Here is a 6015-nt window from a genome sequence, read left to right on the forward strand (position 1 = left end):
CGATGAAGTCTCCTTTAACTGTTTACATTTTAAATATTTTTAATAAAAAGAGTCCGCAAGTAATAAAAAAAAACCAAGCACTGGTAATGATTTTTGATTGAAATTTTATTACATTTGTATACATATTTATGGGAAAGAAAATACTCCCATCTATTGTTTTCATATTATTAAAGTGACAAGGCGGTTTATAATACTCACAATTTATGAAACTTAAAAAAATTTTATTATTTCAAAATTTCAACCCTGTTTTATTTTTATCAGTATTTTTCTTTTAAGCAATTTATGTTGAAATAAAAGCTAAAATAAAAAAAAATTATATTTTGTTGAATACACATGGTATTAATTTAACAAAAACTTGCTAATAAAAGGTTAAGGAATAACACTTAGAAAAATACCAATACATGAATGAAAGTAAAGGTGAGTACGTTCATAGATAAAAAAAGGATAATAAAGGCAAAGAAAAAAATAAAAACAAAAACAAAAAATAAAACAAAAAAATTCGTAAAGATAAAGGGCAAAAATGGAGATCGAGGTTAATTTGAACACTTTACTTATATAAGGACAAAGGTGAAGGGACATATGTAGATGAAAAACAAATATAAAAATAAAGGAAAAAAAGAGGATGAGGATACCGATAAAAGTAAAGATGAAGATAGAGGATGAAAGATAACAAGTAATTTTTAGCAAAAAAAACCGACTTCAACTCTCATATAAAAAAAAAAATATATATATATATATATCTCATGATCCGCAGATCGGATGATCGAAATTTGGTATGTAGGTTTCCGTTAATCGAAGGTAGGTTGGTATTGAAAATGGGCGAAATCGGACTGTAACCACGCCCACTTCCCATATAACGGTAATTTCCATAAATACGAAAACTTCGATATTTTAGTAACTACTGAAGATAATTCACTCATAATTCAGACGAGAAATAAGAATATTATAAATTTTTGGAAAATGGGCGTAGCCACGCCCACTTATGGTTACATGTGTATATATAGGTAACCGCTGCACCAATTTCTTCCAAACTTGGCACAGTTGTTGGCCTTGGTACAGCATACTAAATGGCCGAAAATTAAAAAAATCGGACAATAACCACGCCCACATCCCATAAAACGGTAATTTAGAGAAATACAAAATCTTCGATAAATCAGTAAATATTAAAGCTAATTTATTCAAAATTGATGCTTGCAACAATTCTTTACCAAGAAATACGCTTATGGTAAAATTTTGAAAAATGGGCGTGGCACCGCCCACTTATGATCACATATATGTATCTCGCTAACCGTTCTAGCAATTTGTACCAAACTCGGTATGGTTATTGTGCTTGCTACATAAAAGCAGAACCTTGAAAATTCTTGAAATCGGACTAAAATTACGGCCGCTTTTCATATAACGGTAAATTTCAGAAATGCTTGAAACTGCAATATTTCGAAATTTAAGGGCGCTAATTTACGCTTACCATCTAGCGGTAGCTTTCGGAAAGGTGAAACAACATATATTTAATTCTTGCGCCGGGTAGTTAATGTTCGGCTCCGCCCGAACTTAGACTTTCTTACTTGTTTTTTGTATGGGCAGTGATGCAGTCTACTGTACATAAGTTGGCTATGATTACTCGGCCGTCTGTCAAAGTAGCACAATGCCGCTAAGTACATTTTAAAATTTTCAGGCAATAGCCTCATGCGATTATCGATTATATTTTTTGTTGTTTGTGTGAAATATTTTCTTTTTATCAGTATTTTTCTTTTAATCAAAATGTGTTGAAATAAAAGTGAAAAAAAAAAAAAATATTTTGCGGTGGTTATGCGAGATCCAAGGTAGACATAGTCCTTCACTACTTCAAAGCTATATCTGCCAACAGTGACATGTGTCCCGAAACGCGTTGCCCTCGTCTTGCCCTCGTTCACCGCTAGACCAACCTCTTTAGCTTATTTTTCTAAACTGGAAAATGCTGCGGTTACGTCGCTTTATTTCAGACCTACGATATCGATATCATCTGCATACGCCAGCAGCATCGTTCATTTGTCATATATGGTGCCGCTGCAATTCAGATTGGCAGCTTGGCAGCCATACATACGGTGGTAAAAAAATTGTAGGCGAAACACTTTTTGCCAAGTTCTAACGTATTATTTTTGTTGTTACTGAACTTTTATTATTTTTTTTATAAAAATATAGTTATTTCTTTAACAAAACCCATGTAAATCCAAGTTTTCAAATTTGTGCCATATTAAAAAAAATTCAACAAACTTTCGTACAAATTTCGAACTTTTTAAAAATTCTCAAAAATCAATCGAAATTTTTAGCCATTTGAAACTTGTACTTTATTGTACTAGAATTCAATGGGATACAAAACTGCATACTCAGAAATTAATTAAAAACTTCGAAATTTTAACGAAAATTTGCTGATTTTTTTTATTAAATTGCATAAATTTTTAAGGCAGTGTCACTCGATTGGTACCTTTGTACAGCTTTGTACATTTTAATATTGGGCTATTGGTAAAAAAAGGGAATTTTTTTTTGTAGTCAAAAGATTGGTACATTACAGCGATGTTCTATTGAAAACTTTCAACAAATTAATTTTCGTGATTGGGATAAAGAAAAATACTTTGGGTGTTAAACTTGTATTTATACGGATGATTTTAAAGAATGAAATATAAAAAAAAAACTAACCAAAATTAAATAACAGCAAAATAATATTTTAGAACTTGTGTAAATTTGGTCCGGCTATAATTTGTTCGACTAATAAAATAAAAAAATTACTGTACATAAGTTTACAATGATTACTAGGCCGTGCTATTATAGATGATATTTTTTGTTGTTTGTGTGAAATATTTTATTTTTATCAGTATTTTTCTTTTAATCAAAATATATTGAAATAAAGGTGAAACTAAAAAAAAAATTTGCCAGAACCCCAGAAAAGAGAAACAGCAGATCTTTAAACTTGTCTTTCAAAAAACAGAAAAGAGCTTTCAATCAGGGTTGTGCCTGTAAAATATTTACGTTACTATTATAATATACTACGTTATTTACAATAATTATTTACTTGTAAATAATGTAAATATTTACACGGTGATATTTTTGGTGTAAATAATGTACATTTGTAAAGAATTGTAAACAATTATAAGTAATTGTAAATTAGTGTAAATAATTGTAAACAATGTAATTGTTGGTAAATAAGTAAATAATTAAATTTTTTTTTTTATAAATTAACGTAAACAGTTTTATTCAAGTTATTTTTGATTTTTATTTAGAAACATTTTGGGATACACACATATGTATGTATATATGCGTGTATGTATACGTACTTAAATTTACACACATACATTAACATAGTTCAGAATCAGAGTCTTCCTCAGTTACCTCGGTGTTGTTTATTTTCATTTTGTAGTATATAGCTACTAACTTTTTTGATCTTTCAAAAGAAAGTCTGTTGCGAATGTCCGAATGTAGATATGTAGGACCAATTTGAAAAAAGTCTTTCAATTTGGGCTGAAGAAGCTGGTATACTTAGCAGCTGTGCAGCTGTTTTGGCCAGGTTTGGATACTTCAACGAAGCCATTCTCCAAAACAAATTAGCATCTTTATTCAATATTTTCGATAGTAGAACTCCAAAGTAAAATTTTTGGTTCAAAAATAAATCCAGTTCTTGTAGAGCGTCTCCATCCAAATAACTAAACAAGAAGTCAGTCTGCAGTGTTTTCTGCATTTAAAAGCTTCCTGTCATAATAAGGATGTAGATAATATGCAGACAATGCATATATATTCAAAGCTTGTGAAATTCGCTTTTGGAAAAATGCCTTCAGTGTTTGATCTTCGGGAAGTTCAAGAGAAAGCCATAAATAAAACCCATCAGCAATCGACGTAGACGTTGCCTGCACTTTATTCAACAATTCACAAACTGGATTAAGCAAAGAAATCATTTTTCCTACATTTTCCTCGAAAACGTCATCAAACATCAAATTTTTTACTTCCTGTTTAATTTTTTTTTCACTGGTATCAGTTTCGGCAACTATACTTCGCATTATGTACAGATTTTTTTTTAAACAAGCAAAGCTGTCTCGATGCGAACACCAATGTGTTTCAGCAGGGATTTTAATTTTTGTGCCACCTTTTAACAAAATACATTTCTCCAGATCGGTGTGGCGGAACTCTTTTAAAACTATTGTCGCTTTTCTAGCAAGTTCTTTGTCTACGATGTTTTTAGCTAGCAAATTAGCAACATGTGCACTGCAATTGCTATGCCAAATATCTACACCTCTACCCATTTTCAACATGTTTGCAGCATTATCCGACACTACAGCAAAAACATTTGTGTCATAAAGTTCTTTAGCTTTTGTTATAGACACTTCCACGATCTCAGAGAGTTTATCTGCCGTCTCCTGATACGCCCGATACGTCAAAAGCTTCTAAAAAAAGTTTTATGCCATTAGTGTTATGGAGCATAGCAACCACCGTTTTGGTATTGCTAGCAGTATTCTTCCATCCGTCAATAAGAATTACAGAATGACGATCAACATCTTCTTTCGCAGACCTTATGTTTTTTTCGTACTCCTTATCTAGCAGCGATGATGATGTTGCTGCAGCTGGAGTTAATTCAGTTGTTATAATAGTTATATTGTCGCTGGACGTATCCATGACCGAAGATCCAGAATTTTCTAGCTCCATAAATTGACTGCTGTCAAAGTGCTCTGGTTCATATATTATTGTGCACTCATCATCTAAATCATCAATGTTTAAGTTGCAACGTTTTCTAGAAAATAGCGATCGAGAAAAATTAAGTTGCATGCACATGTTTGCAGATACATATTGCACATACCGATGCTGTTTAAGTCTCTGTGTTGCTATATTTGAGATTGTTTTTTTGCAAAACAGACACAGAGCCGTATATTTTTTTCCATCCTTTTGAACTTGAAAGTTCAGATCTTTCCAAATATTTCTTGTTGGAGCACCGGCTGAAGTCATTTTTATTTAAAATGCGACGAACAACCCCATAAATAAAATGGAAATCAGCTGGTTAGCTGACAATCAGAGTTGCATTATATAAATTACAATTGTTTTCAATTGGGGGTGTTCACAGTTCGTTCCAAATTGTGTCTGAAAATGTAGACGTCTACATTTTGTGACATCTTTAGCATCAAACTGTGAGCACCCCTTTCTAGCAGTCGTCGCAAAATCGTCTCAAAACTTTGCTGGTGTTGCCAGACATTTCTTCTTTGCGTGCTTTTTTATATGTCGCCTTTCGATTTTGTTTCTGAAAAATTTTAATTATTTAACTTAATTACCAATTCCTAATATTTGTTATTTCTTTTCCTTGATTTGTTTCTTTTCATCAGAAATTGCGCTCAAATTAAATGCAAATACAGAAAACGTGCCCAATAAATAAAAAAATGCGATTAGTATTGCCATAATGCAACCCGGCTGCGAGGTTGCAAAATGTAGACGCGTAAAAAACATACCTTTGAGTGTGACAAAATGTAGACGGCATCGTTTTCCAATTTTGTATGGGAAACAACAACACCACAGATTTTACGGTTCGAAAACGTCTTAAAATGTAGACGTCTACATTTTGAGACACTATTTGGAACGAACTGTGAACACCCCAAATATTTTACAATTGTTTATAATAGTTTACAATATTTTACAATAATTTACAATATTTTACAATTATTTACAATGTAAGTGTAAAAAATGTGGAAACTTGTGTAAGTGCACAACCTTGCTTTCACTGCCGTTTCCAGTATACATACATGTGTCTATACGTTTGTTTGTGAGGGTGTGAGGGATTTTTAGCACACCAACTGTATGCAGGTCTGTATTGAGAACATTGATGAGGGTATGAATTTTCTCACTTTTCCGCCCAAAATTAATTTCAATTTCCTTAAATATTTCAAATACTGAAAGTTCGCATCTTCAATTGTTTACCCTTCTTATTAGAAAAGTAACACTTTCCCACTCCTCCTTTGGAGGAATCCGTTTTTTTTAGAACAGCCCATACATTTTCACCATTCTTGG

Source organism: Rhagoletis pomonella, unplaced genomic scaffold (genome assembly GCF_013731165.1).
Source record: "Rhagoletis pomonella isolate Grant_MI unplaced genomic scaffold, Rhpom_1.0 Rhpom_scaffold_00007, whole genome shotgun sequence".
NCBI classification, from domain to species: Eukaryota; Metazoa; Arthropoda; class Insecta; order Diptera; family Tephritidae; genus Rhagoletis; species Rhagoletis pomonella.